This window comes from Mustela nivalis, assembly GCF_964662115.1.
Source record: "Mustela nivalis genome assembly, chromosome: 8".
In the NCBI taxonomy this organism is placed as follows: domain Eukaryota; kingdom Metazoa; phylum Chordata; class Mammalia; order Carnivora; family Mustelidae; genus Mustela; species Mustela nivalis.
Genome location: NC_139027.1, coordinates 31,730,078 through 31,753,625, shown reverse-complemented (window position 1 = coordinate 31,753,625; position 23,548 = coordinate 31,730,078). Strand labels below are relative to the sequence as shown.

The window sequence follows — 23,548 nt, the reverse complement described above, 5'->3', positions numbered from 1 at the left end:
GGCTCTCCTATGGTTTCAGGCAGATTCTTCCAGTAGTCTCCCATCTCTCCGCTTATGGAATAATATTGAGAGAATACATTTTAAATATTAAATGCTTCGGGGGCACCTGGGTGGCTCAGTCAGTTAAGCATCTGGCTTTGGCTCAGATCATGCATGATCTCAGGGTCTAGGGATTAAGCACCCCCTGCCCAGTATAAGGCCCCCACTCTCAGCAGGGAGTCTGCTTCTCCCTCACCTTCTTCCTCTACCCCTCCCACCACTTGTACTCTCTTCCTCTAATAAAAATCTTTAAAAATAAATATTAATTTAGATTAAACTAGAAGAACTTCCTGGCCTAGTTGACATCCTCTTTCCCATGGCTATAATAAGCCTCTGTTCTTTATTGACTGAGACCCAGGCCTCCATTACAACCCCAACACTGGAAAGGCCCATGGGATTAAATTTAAAAAGCACACCACATTCAGAGGACAAGAGACCAGCTGGCCCGCTTTCATCTTGGCATTATGTCTTTACTCCAGATGTTTGTAAAGCTACTATTAAGGAGAGGGCCAATCCTCTCAGGAGAACAGGAAGAAGGACAGATGGCATTAATTTAAGTGACCTTGAGAGACTTCATCTTGAGTTTTTCCTCCTGGAGCAGGAATGGTGACATTTACTATATATTCCTCATACACTGACCAAGGCCCAAGTCTATTAATGTTTATGTTTTTCTCAGGGAGGCTCTCTGATATTGGCTGACACTCATGACCCAGTGGGGACCCATTGGTCACCCATAGCAGTGACTTTTCAGAATAGCTCGCTGTTAAACCAAGTTAACTACCAAGGGTAATGGCCTATCCTTTTCTGCCCACTAGATAGATTAACCTATTTTCCACTGATTATAGTTTGTTCTCAAGTAGTTTTCTTCCCAAAGTCTCTTTCAAGTTGTGGGTCATAGAAGACCTTGAGTGATACCAGATGCAATTAGATTTGCCAAAAGGTAAGAATTTGTCAGAAATTGTTAAGTAGATTATTCCAGAGCTATAACTTATGAAGAAAACTGAAAACCTAAGTGGAGAAAGTGGGAGTATTATTCTAGGGAGGGATGGAGAGACAGAACAACAGCTTCCTTCTCCCTCCCCAACATCTAAGGAGATTGACAGCTCCTGCCAATGGGGTGTTTACTAGAGGCCAGGCACAGCAGCCATGTGCTTTATACACAGCCCAGTTCATCTATACAACAACTCTGGAAGATACACATTATTGTTTAGATTTTACAGTTAAAAAATCCTGAAGTTGAGAGTAAGTTTGTCCTAGGTCACAGAACTACTAAGTGGCAGAGCTGGCATCTGAAAATAGCATCGCCTGATTTCAAATTTGCTATCCTTCTTCCACATACCCTGATCCTATGAATGGCCCATTGGAGACCCCTGAATATTCTGGAAGCAGGAAAAGAAAGGGCTAGAAGAAATGGATATAAATAAGTAGGCATCTCCTAGACATAACCTGTTAAAAAATTTACAAGAAAAGATAATCAGGGCATATAAAGCTGAGGTTGAGAATCAACCATTACAGAATAGTGTTTGTCATGAAACAGAGCCAGGCTCTGTTCCAATCACATACTACATGGCTTCTGAGAGCTCTCCTATAAAATAATGCTGCCACCACCTGGTTCAGAAGGTATTCATGTCTCTATAGGTTACTTAAAGCCCTTTAACTCATCAAAAACATAGGAAGTGCCTAAGAAATGCTAATTCCCCCAACCCTTTCTCATAGGAGAGGTCCCATGACACCCCTTTGCTATCTCCCGCCCCCTTTTTTTTAAGATTTTATTTATTTGACAGAGACACAGCAAGAGAGGGAACACAAGCAGGGGGAATGGGAGAGGGAAAAGCAGGCTTCCCACCAAGCAGGGAGCCTGATGTGGGGCTCATCCCGAGACCCGGGGATCATGACCTAACTGAAGGCAGACACTTAACAACTGAGCCACGCAGGCACCCCACCATCTCCCACTTTTATAAGAGATGAGCATTTAACCCAACATAATAAAGCTCACTCCAACAAAATGTGTAATTTTGTCATAGCCCACCTTTCTCTTATAAAATCATAGAAATTGTAAAACTCACTGAAAAAAAAAGTCTTGAATAAAAATCTACCCTTAGTCAATCTATTTTCTTTGGTTTATTCCCTTTTCTATATAAACTTTGCTTATATGTGGGAGACAAAATATACTTGATAATATGCTTTCAAATAGGATTTCCTTCCTTCCATCTTCCCTATGGCACAACTCCCAGAAAAAAATCTTCATACCTCACTTAAAAAAAAAAAAAATTACTGACTTTATTAAGAGTTTAGTTCTGGCTAGTCTTTCTGTTCCAAAAGATCTGACTATTGTTGGCTCCCCACCCCAAAAAAATATTCTACGAAGATAATGGAAAAACAAACCTCCACCAGCCAACTGTAAATCTTATCACTAAAGCATTATTAGGTAGAAGATTTGCCACACTTGATAAAGATGCAGCTTTAAGAAAAATACATGTGACAAGGAATTGCTAATTATAGGATTTGATGCTGGTGCTAGGGAATGTTGTTGGCAATCACTTTGCAAGTGGAACGAATTGACGTATTACATACCTCAAACTTACACTAGGTTACATCTCAATAAAGCTGAGGAAAACAAATAGATGGGACTCAACAGTTATAGTCAAATGCTTGTATTATATTTTCCAAAACATCGAAATCATTTCCTAAATTTATGGGATTATGATTTCATTTCTTCCATATTTTTTATATTATTTGGAAATCTCTAAGTACTGTTTTTTTTTTAAAAAAAAAAAAAAACACACAACTAACCAAGTCCATTTCACACTCCTGCTTCTAGCAGATCCTCACATCCTTCTAACAGCACAATGTAATAGCAGTTCATGGATATCTGGAGAAGATTCTAGTCCCTGAAGGGCAGAGGACTTGTAATTCATTCTGGCTCCTGGCTCAGGGTCTTGCACATAATGGATGTTCAAGAAGTACCTAAAATCTATTGAGCCACACCTTATTTATCTCTTGAACATCAAACATACCCTAAAATATTTCCTGGCATCTAAGCCAAACTTCTTAGATCCTTGGATAGCTTACTGAACTGGTGGTTTGTTAACCTCTTTAAGGTAAGCATGGTACTTCACATGGAAGAACACATTGTACAATGAAACATTCCCTGCACAATCAATTAAGTGGGAATTAAACTGAACATTCCAAGAACAACTCGTAGGCTGTATAAAGCATCTTGGAGTCCTACTTTATGCTTTTATGGAAAACGAGTAATTATAGTTAATTCTTCTAGAGAGCAAGAAAAGATTCACTTAAAGTATGGAAGTATACTTTTTCTCACTAGAGTATGGAAAGTTCTCATTACCCATAAGGTTCCTCCTGGTAAAATGTTCTAATTTTGTGAATATTGCATTATGCGAGAACTAAGCAATATGGGACTTCTCCTGCAGCATGAAAGAAAAAAAGAAAGAAAGAGTGACTTTTAAGTGGGAAATCCTATTCTAGATCAGTGGTTCCCAACTGGGGGTAATTTTGTCCCCAGAAGACATGTAGAGACATTTTTGACTGTCACAACACAGGACAGGGGGCACTTTACAACTGGTATCTAGTAGGTAGAGGCCAAGGAAAATAACCTACAATGGAAAAGATAGCCCACCACCACAAAGATTTCTCTACCCCCAAATTCCAACAGTAAGGTTGAGAAACCCAGCTCTATAAGAAGCTCGGCCATGTACATGACCTTCACCAAGTAACTTTCCCTAATCATGATGTGGGGCACGCAATTCTTTCCTTATCTAGCTTATAGTGAAGACACAAATGTTAATGAAGTATTTGATAAACTGTAAGTACTGATATTAATGTGTTTTTAAGGCATAAGAACACATAAAAACTAGTTGCTGAGTTATAGGTAGCATTAGCCTGCCAGTACACTTAAAGTAAGCAGCCCTAAGGACATGGTTTCGAACACAGCCATCTAGCACAACAGCCTGTTTTCCCTAGGATCCTAGGGCCCATGCCAAAAGAGACCCTAATACCTCAGACTCTTCCAGAATAAATGTAGTCCCTGAGAGAGCATCTAGGAGATGCTTTGGGAACCACTAGGGAAGGATAACTTGTTCACTCCACTGTTGGCTTCCATTTGGCACCAAAGTAATGGCCAATTAGCCTACTAATGGCAGACTTTCAACAACTAGAACCAACTAGTGAAGCCAAATTTCCTTCCTTTCCAGTGACCACTCCTTAAATACAGAAATTGTTTTCAGTCCATAAATGTTTGTCAAAGACATTCTACTAAAACATGTTGACCTCAAACCTTAACATGTGAGTACCTAGAATTTGGGAATTAGTAGTGGTAAGTCCAGCTCTAGCCCAAATTTCTATGGAAATAGGGGCAAAGGAGTTCAGAAAAGCAGTTTATATCAAAACATAAGAGGTCAGTTCTTTTCCAGTCGATGAGAACTCTGATAGAAAATCAACCCTAAAGTCGTTGCCAGAGGGAAAGGTGGCAGGGGGTGGGGAATGGGTAAAATGGATGAAGGAAGGTGGAAGGCACAGGCTTCCAGTTAAGGACTAAGTCATGGGAATAAAAGGCACAGCATATGGAATATAGTCAATAGCATTATAATAGTGTTGTATGGAGATGGATGGTAACTATACTTGTGGTAAACAGAGCATTATGTATAGACTTGTCAAACCATTATGCTGTATACCTGAAACTAACATTGTGTGTCAACTACACTTCAATTAAAAAGTTAAAAATATAAGTGTTTAGGTACACCCAGAAGTTCAATCCACAAGTTTAATTTTTACAAATCCCTGATATTTAGGACATTTGAGTAGCATGCCCCAGAGGTCAATAACTGAACATAAAATTTTAAGATTTTTCCTTGAGTTTTGGCATCAGAATTAGTTCAGTCAACCTGCATCATGATCTCCTATAATAAAGTCTAAGTCTTTAGATTTGTTAAATAGATATGAAAATAAGAGGAATTAAGATCTGTGGATTTAAAACCTGAACATGGGAAAAAGCAGAGGAAAGTAATAGATTATAGATGTGGGCACTTCAACTTCACCTGTGTTGGGAATCCAAAGTTGAGGCAAGTTTTCCTAGTATGTATGGCTGTGAATTAAGGCATGAGGATAATATTTTCTAGATTATAAGAAACTAAGAAATGTTGGTGATTATAGTATGTTACTATTCTTTTCTCTTTTTTTTAAGATTTTATTTATTATTTATTTGACAGACAGAGATCACAATAGGCAGGGAAGCAGGCAGAGAGAGAGGAAGGGAAGCAGTCTTCCTGCTGAGCAGAGAGCCCAATATGGGGCTCAATCTCAGAAACCTGGGATCATGACCTGAACTGAAGGCAGAAGCTTTAACCCACTGGGCCACCCAGGTGCCCCTATGTTACTATTCTTATTACTAGTTTTTCCTTTCAGAAAACTTTATTAAGAGATCTGAGAATGAAAAATATTAATTCCCTCTACATTCTGTACTTGAAAACATACTCAATCCAAACTTTATTGCAATGTGTTTATGTCTCTTTTTTTTTAGGATTTATTATTTTTTTAATTTTTTATTTTTTATAAACATATATTTTTATCCCCAGGGGTATAGGTCTGTGAATCACCAGGTTTACACACTTCACAGCACTCACCAAAGCACATACCCTCCCCAATGTCCATAATCCCACCCCCTTCTCCCCAATTCCCTCCCCCCAGCAACTCTCAGTTTGTTTTGTGAGATTAAGAGTCACTTATGGTTTGTTGTTTATGTCTCTTTAAATGATGCCTGGGTTAGGGGCCACCAATGATAAACTATGGACAGCTTCTTCTCAAACACCCAAGTGCAAAGCATTCTAAGGGCTCAAAAAAAAAATCCAATCCCACAAAATTTCTGCCTTCCTTTTAAAAAGCATTTTTAATTTTTAATTTTCATTGGAACATATAAAATTTATATTAGAGCAAGAAAATGGAATATATAAGAGTTTAGTTAAAGTTTTATATACTATCATAAAAAATTTTTATGAGTAGGATTACTTGTTCTCTGCATAAGATAAACTAAATGCTATTAGAATATAAAGTCAGAGGAATTACTGTGAACAGGAAAGACCTTAGAAGGTACCATAGAGAGAAATTAGAATCATGTTTTCAAAGGTGAATACAATTATGACAGGAAGAATTTTAAAAATGGAAAGATATTTCATTGTGCCAAACAAAAGGCAAAGGTAAAAAAAAAAAAATCCAGGGGAAAGAGGATTGAATGATTTGGACTCGAGGTTAAAGGGGGGGGAGCCACTGCAAGAAAAATTGAAAAAGAGCACATTATAAAGGGCCTTGAAGATAAATTTCAATTTGGATTTTTCCTTGCTGATAAAAAAAAATAAAATTTTAAAAATGAGGTTGCAAGAATTCTTCAATGTCCCAATCCTGCCAGACCAATGAAAAATCAAGACAACATTTTTACAAGACAGATGTAAAACATAGTACCTCAGAAAAGGAAAAACCAAGAGCTAGATGGACCAAGGCCATAAACTGGAAAAACTACAGACTACCTCTGAAGCTTAATTTCCTTAGTTATCTATCCAAAGCTATATATAAACTTTACTAACAATGACATAATACTGATTTGACACCTACTGAAAGATTGGCAGCTATGTTTATTTAAGTACACTTTCTGCATACCAATCAATATTGTTAAAAATGAATCCTTCTTTGGTGGATTCTACCAATCCACAATCAAAATGTTGCTCAAGGAGAACCAAGCATCATTGATTATCATGAAGACAATAAAATTAGGTAGTCTTATAGTGGCTAAATGATATAAATATTATTTAAATTATGAAATTCAACAGTTCTACTGGTTCTATCACATCTGGAACATGGTGTTAAATTCTAGAGACCATATTTTAAAAGGACATTGGTTGGTGTATGAGAATTATCCAGAATGGAGCAATTAGGTAGAGTATAAAGCCAATCCAAGAATTAAATAAAAAGTCCAGATTCCTTAACAATCTGGTTGCCCCATTCCAGACCACTATATGTAAAATATGTATTTTTTACTTGTTTCTACAAGAAACAAGTAAAAAAGAGAAACAAACAAAAAAGGAGAAAGGAGAAAGGAGAATCACAGCAACTTTCCCCAAGAGTTGAAGAACCATCCCAAAGGCATTAACTTGTACTACTCTGCATGTCAGACCATAAGCAGAGGGAATAAAATATAGAATATAGGGAAATATCTTTAGATGAATATAATTAAGTTCAGACAACTGCAGATAGTCATTTAACAACAGACCTTTTCAGGTAATGGTGAGCTTCCATCACTGGAAGTCTTCAATCAGAAGCTTAGTCACTATCTGTCAAGGAGAATATGGAGGGATTTCTAAATTTGGTGGAAAATCTAGAATTAATACAACTCCTACCCACAGGATAGGGTTTGCTCTTCCCTGAAACTTTTTTTAAAACAAGGAAATAAAACCTATTCTAACTTAAATGGGAAATTTTACTGAAAGGACCTAAGGGTGTCTCTAGAACCCCAAGGGCAAGAAGAGTAGTTGGGCCACAGAAGGGACTAGAAACTGGAACAGAAGATGATCAGGAACCAATCTGTTGCTCCATCTCTTGTTCCTTCTCTTCCTAATATTTTATATATATTACATAGGTTATGTGTTTATTAAAATATATGTATAAAGTATTCACACACCAAAACATTCAGGTAGCACCAATACTTCCCAATGTCTGGAGGTCTCATTTTGATCCTCAGAACTATAATGTTTGGCTGAGCATATTACCATCTTCATTTCATTCTTCATATTTCATAGACTATAAAACTGATTTGAAATTAAATGGAGTCTACTATTCTTATGGGCCTGCATCCAGGCTTTCCCAACTCCTTTCAACTATTCCTTCTACACAACATGCTGCTCCCTTCATTATTTTTTAATAGATTGGTAGACTCAAGAATTACTTCACAGCCTGATGAAGAGTGGTCTTTTGCTTCTTACATATCTTTTATAAGTGGCTTTCAATGACACATTAAGTTGAACTTGGTCTTGAAAATAGTTTCAAATATTATAAATAAAGACAAATTTATAACTGGTGTTCCTTCCATCTTGGGCAATCTTGTCACCAAATACAAATTTATTCATCATCTCCCCCATTAAAATACAAGCTCCATGATGGGAGTGCCTAGAATAGCACCTGGCACCATGTAGATGCACAGTAAATATTTGTTGAATGAAAGAGTAAATCTATCTCTCGTCTATAACCCTCCAGGAATTCTGGATCCTTTTATAATAAGAACCACTTTCATGCAGTTATTTTGTTTAGGAGAAAGTTCATCCACAACAGGAAGTTGAATACAACCTTGAACAAGAGATGTAGATCAGATTCATTTCCAAGAACAAATAGGATCTCCTCCAAAACCTACCTAACCAAAAAGAAAAAGGAAAAAGTAAATAAAAGACCCACATTACGAATGGTAGATAAAGGCCTCCTTTGGCTGAGATACCTACAGAGGACAAAGTGAGGCTGTGGGAACCTGCATCCAGAGAAAAGGGACAATTGCAAAGAGATCATCAGCTATCCAATTACCCAAAGAGAACCTAAGAATCCCTTCTGCAAGTGAAGACCCAACACAAGATAACTAGAAAGTCCAGCGGACTAGTTTCAGGTACAGCTTTGAGCAGGGTTCCAGTGATACGACCAGGACTCCATTTCTTTCCACCTCTCTGCCTTTTTCTGCATTTGGTTCAACCTCCCAGTAGGCTTTTACCCAGGGACTGCAAAAGACTGCACTCTTTTTAGTCTATATCCTTCTAATCTTAAGTTCAGCAGAAAAGAGGGAATCTGCTTCCATGATGGCAAACCAATGTCCCAAACTGAGTCTCACTAACTCCTACTGGCCTGACCTGGATCAGAAGTCGGTCCTTAACCCAGCCACTCTGGCTAGGGAACAGGAGGTTTTGACTGGCCTATACCTATGCTCCATTTCTAAATCAACTTCTTTTGAAACACACAGACTAAGAGTTGTGGGGAGACAGGATTCCCCCCAATGGAATATCAGGATATAGTTTTCATACAGGGAACTAGATGCTAGAGGCTAAAACCACTACTATGTGCTCTTTTCCAACTAAACTTAGGTATGGCTTTTACTCTAGTTGGCCAAGAATATGCTTTGTTCTTGGATTCTCAGAATCCCTCAAGACGAAAGAAGCAGCAGAAATTTGGGAACATGAATTAAAAGCTGGCTCCTGCTTATTATTTGCCATGTGGCCCAAAGTTATTTAGCCTCACTAATCCTTAACGTCTCATTTATAATTCAGTGATAATACCACCTTCCTCAGAGTTATTAGGACTTGGAGAACGTACACAAATTGTTCAGCTCATTGACTGATTAGTGAATCCCAAAAATGGCTGTGATGATGGTGATAATGACGGGACATTTAGCTGCCTCACTGCCAGTACAGCTCTGTTCACCTATTTCTCTATTTCACCATGCTTCGCATGCTCTTAATGAGGCATAGCCAACATGAAGAGGGTGCAGTGACCATCCTAATCCATGTGTCCTACCTTTCTTTGATTATAACCTCATTTATAGGAGGCTAAAATTAATTCCACTAACCTCATCCCTACTGTATCTTTTGGTAAAGATTATATGCAACAAAAAGAATATTTTTTTCCTCTCCTACAAGATTAAAGATTTCAGTTAGTTCTACCCTAGAAAGTAGATACTTCATCACTGTTAAAAACAAAACAAAGGCCAAATCCCTTTAGAACACTGGTCATAGAAAAGTCCAATTTAAAACGAACACATTTTGCTTCTGTCATTCTCTGCCTCCACAATTCTGACATTCTCTACAAATTCCCTTTTCTTGAATAATAGAAACATCCACAGTATCACTCCCTGTTGGTAGGGCCTATTGAAGCTGGTTTCTCAACAGAAATGGGGACATTTTCTCTCCCAGCACCTTCCCAAAGTCTGGGAAAATGGGTCTTCCATCTTGAATATAGAAAGTCCCCATTTTGGTTTTTCCTTAGAACGTGCTGCCTAAACTTCAGGCTCTCAATGACACTGGGAAGGACTTGTGAGGACTTAGAAGGCAATATTTCTCGGTGCATTTTAATACATCTGTATTTCAAATGCTTTTTCTATGTCCTTTGCCTTTCACTATCAATAGCAAATCCTCAGAAGACTTTGTGGCATGGTCCATAATTCAGCTTGTCCTCATTCAATTTTATTCTATGTTGGGGAAAAAATATAGCTGATTACGGTCACTCTTGGCACACTGCGAGCATCCATTACATCAGAGGTAAAACTCGGTTTTATGATTTGGGTCATAATGACATTCTTAGAACATGTTTTACTACTAAAGTTATCCTAAAGGAATTTTTTAAAAAGTACCTTGATTCCATGGAACATTTCTAAAACCCGTTTTCTGACCTCTTCTGGAAGTAGGTTAATTTGTCAGCAATAGACACTTAGCATTAACTACATTCTTTCTTAGATTTATTTAGGAAATGTTAGAGGGCCAGGTGAATTATGTATTCCAAAGTGTAGAGATTCAGAAGAACACTTCAGATTGTAGAATTCCTTGACCACATTGGATTCTCTTCTTCATCACTGTGTTCAGCACGAATCAGGGCCCACAGACAGAAGCTCAAAAATCAAAACCATCAAACTCAAGTGGATGCCCATGATGTGTGGTCATGAACTAGCTAAACCCAGCACATTCTTTTCTAGTAAAGAGCATTTACAGGAGATAGTCACTGTGAAAGTATCTGTGTAAGGACTATAAAAACACAGATTTCTAAATATTCTCTTTGACATAGATAAAACTTCAAGTAAATTCTCTTCCAGACTAAACTGAGTTAATGAAGCCAGAACAGAGCATTTTCTTCAGTGATGAAGAAAAGGATTTCTCAGATTAAGTCTTGCTAACCAATCAATCTGACCACATCAACACCCACCCCCATCCCTCAACAACACCTGATTTCCCTGGAAGGCACTAGTGTTTAAGATCGTAAGAAACGCTCTATTTAAAATCAAATCCTACTTATGAACAGACTCCAATTTACCTTTCTGCTTTTGATAGACGAAGATGCATTTTTTTTTATTTCTTTGGATTTTATTTCATCCTCTCTTCAGCCTTAAGGGCACTATCCTTTTATAGAACTTATGATTAAATAATTTCCTGGACTTTGGAGGAAATGAAGTTCGGGAAGCTTGAACAAGGCTTACTATAGATCAGAGAACCTCCACTCCGGTTCCTAGCTCATCTGTTAGAGCTCCAGGAGAGGAAGAGAGGATGGTGATAAAGACAAGTAACCTAAATCCGAGTCCTCCTGCCTCCCTCCGCACCATGTACTAGCTTCCTTAGAATATTCATGCTCCTGCCATCCTCCTGGAGCTTACAGACAAGCACTGCTACCACCAAAACACAGTACATTAAATGCCACATGAGTGCACATGGGGTAGCCACATTAAGGACAGAATTTCCAGGTGTACAATTTGTGTACACCATATTCTCTGCAGGATCCCAAGCTTCCTTTCATGCTCTGTTGTTGTGGTCTTGAGGTTCTTTGTTAAAAATGCTGCAGCATTCATGTTGCTATGGGCCCAGCGAGTTCTGTAGTTAGTCTTGGCCACACTTGTCCATCCAAGGTCAGATGCAGGCCTTTCTCCTGCTCAGGCCCAGTATGGCATCTAGAGCTCCTTCTCCAGAGCAGACTCCAAGGACTCAGCATGTTTACCTTTCTTCCTTAGTGCTACCATGGCATTCTTTCTTCCTTGGGGCTTGCCACCCTCCTAAATTGGCTGCAGAATGATACTTCATGCATTGGCTCATCTACTTCCTAGCTGACAGGATATTTTTCATTTGATGATCTTATAAACACTAAAGAGAAAACTAATAAGAGGTTATAAATTTACTAGCTAAGCAAATGGCAGATCAGTTACATTGCAGCCTGTTTTATTACCAGGGATAGAACAAAAACTCCAGCCCCCTAAGCCCAAACAGCCAAGCAGGGGAAAGCAGATACTACTTGGGTGACTAGCCTTTCTGCAACCCAAACTGGGTCCCTCACACCTAAGGAGGGGAACCCCTGGGGCATTTTCTCAGAGGTTAAGACTCCATGAGACTCCAAAGCAAGCAAGTTGGATGAGCTCAGAGGACAGGGCCCTCTGCTCTGAGATCTGGAGCATTTTTATGAGAAACAGCCTAGGATTAGAACCATTTTGACGGGCACTGTGATGCTTAAGAGGGGGTGAGGGGTGCAAAGGTCACGCAGCTAACAGATGAAGGAATCCAGTCCAACCCACGGGACTCCAAATTGCTATCTCTTGATAGCAAGAGGCTATCTAGAGGCTCACTAGGACTCCAGTCTTCCAGGGCAGGGCTTTGCCTCTCCAGGATTCTCCTGAACAAATTTTCAGCCACTGTTTAAGGAAGTGGGTAGAAACAAAAACAAGTAGCCCCACTCCCCAAGCACCTTTAGTTCCCAATCCTAAATGTGTGCTTTGGGGAAGAGGCAGCAGCCTAGCCAGTTCTAACCTCTGGGGGGGGCCAGGCTGGAGAGAGGGACAGGTAAAGGCACCCCATTTCTACTTGCCAGGGAGCTGCACTCTGGGAAAGGGTCTTTATAGAGAACAGAGGCTCTGGAGAAGAAAGGCAGCGGTGTGAGGTCACAGCACAGGAGAAGGTGAAGGGAAGGGCTGGGGACAGGGCCCAGAGAGGAGCAGTTTCAGCAGCTGCCAGAAGTAGAAACCATGAAGAAAGGAAGAATATGTAGTTTAATTTTTAGAAAGCCTTCTGAGTGTAAGTTTGCACAGGAGACTCTGGGATCGAAGTTACATAAGGAACAATCCAGCATTCCCCCCATTTCTACTGCTATGGAAGTACCCAGAAGCCTCTCTGGTAGGATTCATCCTAATCCATGAATTCTGCCACTAGCCAGAACTCTGGTAGATACTAGCTGCTTCTTTTTTTAGTAAGAAAGTTTTTATTTTATTTATTTATTTATCAGAGAAAGAGAGAGAGACAGACAGAGAGCACAAGCAGGCAGAGTGGCAAGCAGAGGCAGAGAGATAAGCAGGCTCCCCGCTGAGCAAGGAACCTGATGTGGGACTCGATCCCAGGACCCTGGGATCATGACCTGAACCAAAGGCAGCGGCTTAACCAACTGAGCCACCCAGGTATCCCTTTAGTAAGAAACTTTTAAAAGGCAAAACAAAACCACAGAAATAAAACATCAGTTTTTAAGAAGCATACAGGTGAAGATTCTAGCAACATATAATCAGCTACCTAGAGAGCAGAAAAGAAACCCCATATTCAATGACTAGATGAATTCCATCCAAAATGTTAAACATAAGGTTTGGTTATGCAGATCCAGCAGGGATGAGGGTTTCCCTAACAAGTATCTGGATTCCAAAGGAAGCCGTAGATTCTTGAGGACCCTGGGAGCATGTGTATGTATTCAGAAATAATTAGTCATCATTTACTGGACCCTATGCCATTTTTTTTTTAAACCTTAGTGAATTCCCAGGTTAAGAATCCATTAAATTAGATTTGCTCCTTGGAGACGGACTTCCAGATTAACAGAGTAGTGAAATAGGAAAACTCACATCATATCGGGGAGAACTTAAAAGGCTATTTTCACCTTAGCAGGGAATAATTCACCTGGCAAGCCACCGAGGGCAGAGAGTTTGGGGGGGGGGGGTGATGGAGAGAGGCTAAAATGTCAGAAGTTTAAAAATCTTGATTAGGTTAACTCCCAAGTTCCTGAGAAAATGGTTAACTCTTCCAGCAAGAGTTTTCTAGCCTCTTTAAGTTCCCTTAAATTTCCCTTTAAGTTCCATTACCTGAAATGGAGATTAGCTCCAAGAGTGTGTGGGCCAAGGGAAATACTTTATCCTTGGACTAGTACACAATCCACTCTAATGAAACTGGATTTTTTTTAAAGATTTTATTTATTTATTTGACAGACAGAGATCACAAGTAGGCAGAGAGGCAGGCAGAGAGAGAAGAGAAAGAAGGCTCCCCGCTGAGCAGAGAGCCCGATGTGGGGCTCATCCCAGGACCCTGGGATCATGACCTGAGCCGAAGGCAGAGGCTTTAACCCACTGAGCCACCCAGGTGCCCCATGAAACTGGATTTTTAAGTGGACAAAGAACTTCCATAACTTTTGCCTAGATCTACCTCATGAAGAGGAGAAGTTATGTTGTCATGTGATCCAAACTGTCCCGGTTCCATTTTGTTTTTATTGGAGGTAAAATTCATATAAAATGGATCTAGACAATCCAGTGGCCTGTAAAAATTCACAATGTTGTGCAAATCACCACCTGTAGTTCCAGCACATGATCAGTCTGAAAGGAAACTCTGTACCCACTGAGTAGTTGCTCCCCTCCTCTGGCAACCACCAGTTGTATTGTCTGTTCCTTTAGCTCTCAGTTTCCTATTAAAGAAGCCATTCAACATGTGTCCTTTAGTCTCTGACTTCTTTAGCATAAGATTTTTGAGATGCATCCATATTATAGCTTGTATCTGTACATTCTTTTTCATGGCTGAATAATGTTCCATTGTGTGCTGATATCACAATTTTTTTAATTAATTTTTTATTTTTTATAAACATATATTTTTATCCCCAGGGGTACAGGTGTGTGAATCACCAGGTTTACACACTTCACAGCACTCACCAAAGCACATACCCTCCCCAATGTCCATAATCCCACCCCCTTCTCCATTTGCGACAACATGGATGGAACTAGAGCGTATCATGCTTAGCGAAATAAGTCAAGCAGAGAAAGACAACTATCATATGATCTCCCTGATATGAGGAAATGGTGATGCAACATGGAGGCTTAAGTGGGTAGGAGAAGAATAAATGATATCACAATTTTGTTTATCCACTTGATTGATGGACATTTGGGTTGTTTCTGCTTTTTGGCTAGTAGGAATACTGCTGCCAGGAATCTACTAATATTCTTATAAAATACCTCATAATCCTTAGCTATATATATATATATATATCTCCACCCATATGTCTATATTTGGAGAGAGAGAGAGAAAGATATTGCCTGCTCATCTCAGGATTTTCCTCAGACACCAAGATATAAATTTCAAAGGTATAATTCCAAGTCACCCATTTACTAAATGGTAGGACTCAGGTACTTGGATTCTTAGTAGATAGCTCTGTACCCCACGCAGGACTTCTAGTCCTTAACTATTTTCCTCTGGGACCAGTTTTCCTTCAGCAGGGAACCCATACTAATAATCTCCCAATCCAAACCCCACTGAGAACAGCAGCTAGATATTAAGCTCCAAGGAAGCAGAAATTATGTTTTGTTCATCTTTATGGTCCCACATCTAATACAGCATCCATCTAGCACAGAGCTGACACCAAAAAAAAAAAAAAAAAAAAAAAAAAAAAAAAAAAAAAATTTGGGAGGGAAGGAAAGGAAAAGCAGAGGAAAGGACACATGAGGAACATTATCAAGGTTAGGAAAGCACAGTAACACCTCTCACACCTTATCAACAGGGGCTACATTTCCAGACTGCCAGCGAAGGACTTAAACCATGGGGAGTACCAAACCTTGTATACTCTATATTTTCCCTATAATTAAAACCCCCAAACAGAGTCATCTGCCTGCCACCACCACTACAACAGCAAACCAAGATTTATTCCAACTTAGGAATGTGATTTAAAAAAAAAAATTTCATTATGGTATGTTACGGTATGGTATGTCACCAGACGGTACATCATTGGTTTTTGATGTTGTGCTCCAGGATTCATTATTTGCGTCTAACACCCAGTGCTCATTGCAACGTGTCCTCCTTAATACCCATCACCAAGAGAAATGTGACATTTTAACAATCTGATGTTTCCTGATCAGCACTAGGGAGAGAATCTGCTTGGTAAAAATCCCCACTATTCTCTTCGACCCCAAACTAGAAGGTGTAACCTTTCTTTTTTCTTTTGCTAACAACTCCTTGCCCTTCCCTCCTTCCTATAAAAATCTTCCATTTTGTACAACTCTTAAGAGCATCTCTCCATAGTACTTGCTAGATAGGATGTTGCCAGATAACATAACTTAAATAAAGTCAATTAGATCTTGACGTTTACTTGGGTGAATTTTTGTTTTTTAACATTGTACATGTATACCTATGACCATTTAGTTTATAAATTAGGCACAGTAAGATTAACAACTAAAATAGAACAGTTATAAGAATAGACTGGGAGGTGCCTGGGTGGCTCAGTTGGTTGGGCCACTGCCTTCAGCCTAAGTCGTGATCCCGGAGTCCTGGCATCGAGTCCCGCATCGGGCTCCCAGTTCTGTGGGGAGTCTGCTTCTCCCTCTGACCTTCTGCCCTCTCATCTCTCTCTCACTCTCTCTCTCAAATAAATAAATAAAAGCTTTAAAAAAAAAAAAAAGGAAAGAAAGAATGGACTGGAACAAGTGACCCTGTGAATGTGGTCTCTCAAAATCTTATTGCACTGTACTCACTCTGTGTGAGGATGTATGATGATAAAACGTCTACATGAGGTGGTGAATGACATAGGCATTGTGATGAAGCGTTAGGCTACTGTGGACTTTCTGATGATTTTTCAGGAGTGCTTCCAGACCACAGGTAACTGAAACTAAAGAAAATGAAACCCCACATTAGGGTTGGGGGAGATACTATAGTTGCACCTGTGACTTCCTGAGTGTTGTGCTTTTACACACCGTGGGATCATGAGCCCCAATAAAGTCCTGACTGTAAGTAAAAAAAGGGGGGAGGGTAGAAAGTGCTGTGGTCAGATCCCCAAACAGCAAAATTCCTGCCACAGTATCAAGCCTTTTTTTCTTGCCTGGTTTGAAACCATTTCATAGTCTAAAAACAAACATGAAAACTAAAAACAGTAGCAAAAACAACAACACTTCCTAACGGGCATTAGTGCTATCATCCTATCGCCAAGGTTATACTGCCCAACCCATTCTCTATGTCCAGGACAAATTATAGCTCTGAGTACACCATTCTATCCAGGTGAGCTCTAAGATTTATAATCCTACCAAAAACTACAGAGTTTCTAGGACACTGGACAGATTCAAGATGGATTCCAATCCTGGAATGACTATAGAATCAAAATCTCAGAAGCCTGTCCAAGCCCTACTCCCAGCTTTTTTTTTTTTTTTTTAAGATTTTATTTTAGAGAGAACATGCATAAGCAGGGGGAGGTACAGAAGCAGAGAATCTTAAGCCAACCCTCTGCTGTGCACAGAGCCCAATGCAGGGCTCGATCCCAACACCCTGAGATCATGACTTGAACTGAACTCAAGAGTCTGATACTTAATGGACATGAGCCACCCAGGAGCCATCCCCCATCCTAATTTCTCACCTATTGCAGTACGCATAAGAAATCTCTGCAGAGGGGTGCCTGGGTGGCTCAGTGGGTTAAGCCTCTGCCTTTGGCTCAGCTCATGATCACAGGGTCCTGGGATCAAGCCCCACATCTAGCTCTCTGCTCAGCAGGGAGCCTGCTTCTCCCCTCTCTCTGCCTGCTTCTCTGCCTACTTATGATCTTTCTCTGTCAAATAAATAAATAAATTATATATATATATATATATATATATACATAATGTATATATATATATATATTATGTATATATATATATATATATTTTTTTTTTTTTTTTTTTTTAAGAAATCTCTGCAGAGCATGTTGGGCTAAGTAAAGAGCTGCTTACAGCTGACACATGGGCTTGGACATACTGAAAGTCATGGGAAACTGCTCTAAATAGGAACAAAAACCCAACCAACAAAATCTATGGTAATAACTTAGAGCTTACAATTTTCCTAGTTCCTGTGGGAACTTTCACATTAGCATCCAGTCCTCCTGATGACTACCTGAAGTAGGTAGCAGTCCCATTTTGCAGATGAGGATCCTGAAGCTCAGTATATTGATTCATCCAGCTGTCGAGTAGCAGATCTACTGCTCTAAGCCAGGTCTTCTGATTACACTCAGGACATCAATTGTATTTTAACAATCTTCTGATCTTGATGCATATCCAAGTTTGGGAACAGAATCCAAAAGGTGGTGGGATGGAATCTGTTTCTGATAAGCCACCAAGTGCAGCTGGTTTGGGGGCCCACATTCAGGAATGAGTGCTGAGTAGACCACCACTGAAAGACCACCACTACCCAGAGAGCCCAAGTGTGGCCAAGTGTTCATATGGCCCACTAATTACCCATAGACTTAGCCCGAACTTCAACCAGGCTTCTCTCCTTCCCACAGGGCCCTGAACTTGGACTCATCCCAAGCCTGAGCAAGCACTAACATGTAGAACAGCTCACCCCTGGGGATAGACCAACCACACTGAGAATGTTCCAGTCAAACCACCCCATCCTGTCACCTTTCCACCCTAATTGCTTGCCCAATCTCCCCACAGAAGTTCCTCTTACTCCTGCTTCCCCTCCCTGTGAAAGAAAAGTCTTTTCCCTTGCTCAGTTTTGAGACTCTTGTAGATCCTAAAGTCTGAGTGTGCCTCTTACTACAATGGTCTCTGAATCAAGTTTCCCCTTACCTAAGATCAGGTTTGTTTTCATTTGAAAAAGGCCTGAGCCTCAAGCTTCAGAGAATCTGGGGCCACTATTTTGGGTTCTTTTGTGTATGCAGGACTCTGGCCGGAGGGCTGACCCCATCACGGACAGCCGTGGGCCGCCAGCTCAGGCTGACAGGTGTTTGCATTTCGCCGCAGACCTTTCTGACCTCAGCTTCAGGACTCCATTTCTGGCATTTGAACATCAGACCTATGGGGATCCTGAGGTGAAAGCCTTTCTATTTCTGCAGTTAATTCCTCAAAACGGAGAAAGGTAAAAGTCTCCGCTGTGACCAATTTCTCTCCAGAGATGCACCCAGCATGCATACTGTGCAGAGATGTCAAGGCTCCATCTGTCAAAGTGATCTTGACCAGCGACTATTCCCCAACCCCCAACAAACTGCTTCCTTTGGTTTTTGTGACTCCTCAAGGTTGAGACACTTTCCTAAAGTATGACGAAGCAGAATCTCAGCAGACCTAGGCTGAGCCCCACCCCTCCGTCGCCCCACTCAACATTGGCCATGGCTTAGCGGAACTCTTGCCAAGAAATCACCCAGGCTCTTAAGATGCAGAGGAGAATGCCAAAGAGTGAAATTAAAAGAACCGTTTTCTAAATGTAAAATCCCTTCCCATCAGAATTAGAAAGCGTTAGGCTGTTTCTCGCCTATTGCTAAAAATGAGTTCATTTGATGGTTGTTTCTATAATTATACAATTATGCCCTATTACACAATTCTGTGATGTTGCCAACTTTGTCTTTCAAGAAAAAGAAAAACAAGTTCTTAGTCATAAATTTAAGAAAAGACTGTCACAGGAAATGCCGTCTGTAATGCTACCAGCACAGCTCTGAGGAAACCATGGTAGGTAACGCCTTCCTTACACCCCTAGGAGACTTTAAAAAAAAAAAAAAAAAAAGTGACCAAGAGGTTAATAAGCAGCACATGCTGGGAGAAAAACCCTTAAGTGGAGACACCTGGGTTTAAATCACAGCTCACCACCCAACGCAAGTCACACAACTTCAATTTGATTACTCGATCTGTAGACATAGGCACAAATAACACAACCTAGCCTACCTCGTTGGAAAGGGGAGAGCAAGGCAATTTGAAAGCATTTTAGAACAGTCAAGTGTTTTAGAAAAGCAAAGCTACAAAAATGAGTGCCATCATCACGGCCTTCCGGTCACCGGAGCTCCACTGCTAGGTGTCCTTTATTTTATGATCTCCAAACAACAAACAACCATCCCCTTTGGAACACATTCCGAAGTGTTCACAAAGGCTTTTGTCAAAAAGTCATTTATACTGATCAGCCTTGTTACATTAACAAAATTCACGATGCATGCAAATCTTTCTGGATAAGTCTTAAGTCATATACCATGAACTTTGTAAAATAGCACTCCACTGTGCTTACAAGGCCTCATTTGAACTCTTTTAGGGATTAAGCAATTTATGTAACTCAATAAATCTGGCAGTATATGTAAAGGCTCAGGTTTTTCTCCTTTTTAATGGACTGAAAACTTTGTAATGTTTTTCCAAACAAGTCTTATAATGTCTCAAATATAGTCCTGTTCTCATAATGCACCTGCCACAAAGATTTCTTATACTATCCCTGTAGTAGAGAAGAAAACCAAGGCACAAACAAGTTAGTCAAAAGGAGTTTTAAGGGGCGCCTGGGTGGCTCAGTGGGTTAAAGCCTCTGCCTTCAGCTCAGGTCATGATCCCAGCGTCCTGGGATCGAGCCCTACATCAGGCTCTCCCCTCTGCGGGGAGCCTGCTTCCTCCCCTCTCTCTTTCTACCTGCCTCTCTGCCTACCTGTGATCTCTGTCTGATAAATAAATAAATTTTAAAAAAAAGGGAGTTTTAAGGGGCCTCTGGGTGGCTCAGTGGTTTAAAACCGCTGCCTTTGGCTCAGGTTATGATCCCAGGGTCCTGAAATTGAGCCCCACATCAGGCTCTCTGCTCAGCAGGGAGTCTGCTTCCCTTCCCCTCTCTGCCTGCCTCTCTGCCTACTTGTGATCTCTGTCTGTCAAATAAGTAAATAAAATCTTTAGGGAAAAAAAAAGGAGCTTTCAAAGGTCTGTTTTTTTCTCTAGTCTTGAGTCTGGAAAAGAAGTTGAAAATGAAGTCTCTCCCTTATGTGACTTTACCTTGGATGGCGAAGGGGTCCCGGCAGCCCAGAGGGGTAAGAGAAGATCCTGCGGAAGGGTGGAATTCTGAACCAAGACTTCAAACACAGCTGTCACCACAAAAATTCAAAACCAGCTCAAGAGCATACCTGTGCCTCTTCACCACTGAAACACTCTCCTCTTCAGTGGTGCTCAAAATGCTGCTTTGGGGGCGCCTGGGTGGCTCAGTGGGTTAAGCCGCTGCCTTCGGCTCAGGTCATGATCTCGGGGTCCTGGGATCGAGTCCCGCATCGGGCTCTCTGCTCGGCAGGGAGCCTGCTTCCCTCTCTCTCTCTCTCTGACTGCCTCTCCATCTACTTGTGATTTCTCTCTGTCAAATAAATAAATAAAATCTTAAAAAAAAAAAAATGCTGCTTTGGGGCCAGCAGCAGAAAGAGTAGCCTCTTATTAGAAGTTCACAGCCTCAGGCCCCACTGGAGACCCACTAAATAAGAAACTCTGGGTGCAGGGCCGGTCTGCTTCCACATTCCCTCCTGATGATCCTGCCTCTGTTTGAGCACCTCTGCTTACCTCATGATATAGTACAAGTTTGAGGAGGCTGTTCCCAGGGCCTGAAGTGATCCTAGGTTCAGGGAAAACTCCCTGTATCTGCCATCTTGTAGGATTTTTATTAAAAGAAAATAATTGAAGTCATGAGTTTTGTTTTAAAACAAACTAACCAAAGCACTACAGAAGAGAGGACACCGGTGATCCCACCTCCCAGAATGAACCACTCGGGGCCACTGCATTGCACAACTCCGGGGCCGTGTTTCATACAGAATGCAATGCACGTTATCTAACACAGGAGTCTGGACCATGATTCATACTTTTGTGAATATCCTTCAACACCTCCCCCATGGTCTGATAACTTGCTTACTGACAATTTAGAACCCTTATCAGTATTATAATAAACAACTTAGAGCTGTTTCTTTGTGGCTTATCCCCCTATAGCTTATGCAGAGAATAAAGTTTTCTCTTTACAGTGTTGCAATTCTGTTCTTCCTGGTAGCGAGCATTAATTTCCATTATCTTGAGATCTCTCTGACTTAGGCTTGCTCAAATACATTAGGCTTTGTATTTTCTAATCACCAAAGCATCTAGCTCAATGAATAACTGGTAAGAAAACAGGTGGCTGCCCCATTTTTTATTCCTACCAACGGTGCACAGGGTCACAATTTCTCTACTTCCTCATCAGTCTTTGTTATTGGACATCCCCACTTCTTGCTATCTACCGAAAATCACTGAAAGGAGGAGCTCAAAGCGGTATTTGCACACCCATGTTGACAGCACTGTTCCCAACAGCCCCGAGGTAGAAGCAACCCAAATGTCCAGATGAATGGATAGGGGCGCCTGGGTGGCTCAGCGGGTTAAGCTGCTGCCTTCGGCTCAGGTCATGATCTCAGGATCCTGGGATCGAGTCCCGCATCGGGCTCTCTGCTCAACAGGGAGCCTGCTTCCCTCTCTCTCTCTCTCTCTCTGCCTGCCTCTCCGTCTACTTGTGATCTCTCTCTGTCAAATAAATAAATAAAATCTTTAAAAAAAAAAAACAAACAAACAGATGAATGGATAAACAGAATATGGTATACGCATAAAATCGACTACTCAGATTTGAGAAGGAAAGAGAAAACCCCGCCACAGCAGACGCCTTGAGGACATCATGTTCAGGGAAATAAGCCAGGCACCAAAAAGACAAATTCAGCACTCCTCATGTGAGGTATCTCAAGGAGTCAAATTCACAGAAACAAAGTTGGATGGTGACTGCCAGGGGCTGGCGGGAGGAGGGGAATGAGGGGAGATGTTTAATGGAGAAGAACTTCAGGTTTTCAAGATGAAAAGGTTCTGGAGATCTGTTTCACAACAATGTGAATACACTTAATACTACTCAACCGTACACTTAAAAATGGTGAAGATGATAAAGTTCTAAGTTACATGTTTTTACCACAAGGAAAAAAGCACACTCAGCTTCCTGAGATTTGGATGTTTGGTTTATTTACAAAACCTGTATCTAAAAGCGTCAAACCCATACAAGCAGAGAGTAGAATGCCAGATGCCAGGGGCTCGGGGAGGGAGAAAGGGGAAGTTGCATCTCAACAGGTATAAAGTTTCAGTTATGCGAGATGAATAGGTTCTAAAGATCTGCTGTTCAACATGGTGCCTGTAGTCAATGCCGTATTGTGCCCATAAAAAGTTGCTAAGTGAGTAGATGCTGTGTTAAGAATTCTTACTATTGGGGCGCCCAGGTAGCTCAGTCAGTTAAGTGTCCAGCTCTTGATTTGGGCTCAGGTCATGATCTCAGGGTTGTGAGGTCAAGCCCAATGTTGGGCTCTGCTCTGGGCATGGAGCTTGCTTAAGATTCTCTCTCCCTCTCCCTTTGCTTCTCCCTCCCCTCCCTTTCTTAAATAAGAATTCTTTCAATAAAAAATAGAAGTGAATACAAATGTTCAATCTCACTGGTAATCAAAGCCATGCGAATTAATGGAAAAAAGAAGAGAAGGCGGAAATGGAGATCCTAATGCCAAGATGAAGTTCTATTTGATAGTGATTACCCACATGCCTCCTAAGATCAGTACTGCTTTCCCACAGCTTTGAAGGAAGCTAATTAGCCAAATTGAGTCTTGTCAGCTGAATCACAGAGGAGACCTTTCCCGCATATTCCAGATGCTCTTTGGTCACTGAAGTTCAGTTACTTTCCAGTATCTGGAATTCTTCACTGGCCTGTTTTCCCCTTCGACCTGTGAATAAATGGACTTTTAATCAATTTGCATCATGTAGAAGCAAGCTGCTCTGGGA

General features: G+C 40.7%; 1 long non-coding RNA gene across 1 annotated transcript in view; it reads right to left on the bottom strand.

Annotated features, from left to right (window-relative positions):
• The window catches only part of LOC309870814, a 72,092-nt gene extending 51,283 nt beyond the window's left edge, over nucleotides 1–20,809 (bottom strand). The window contains exon 1 of the long non-coding RNA XR_014314831.1: nucleotides 20,741–20,809. This is a non-coding gene — a long non-coding RNA (uncharacterized lncRNA). The remainder of the gene's footprint in view (nucleotides 1–20,740) is intronic.
• Between the last annotated feature and the right edge of the window lie 2,739 nt (nucleotides 20,810–23,548).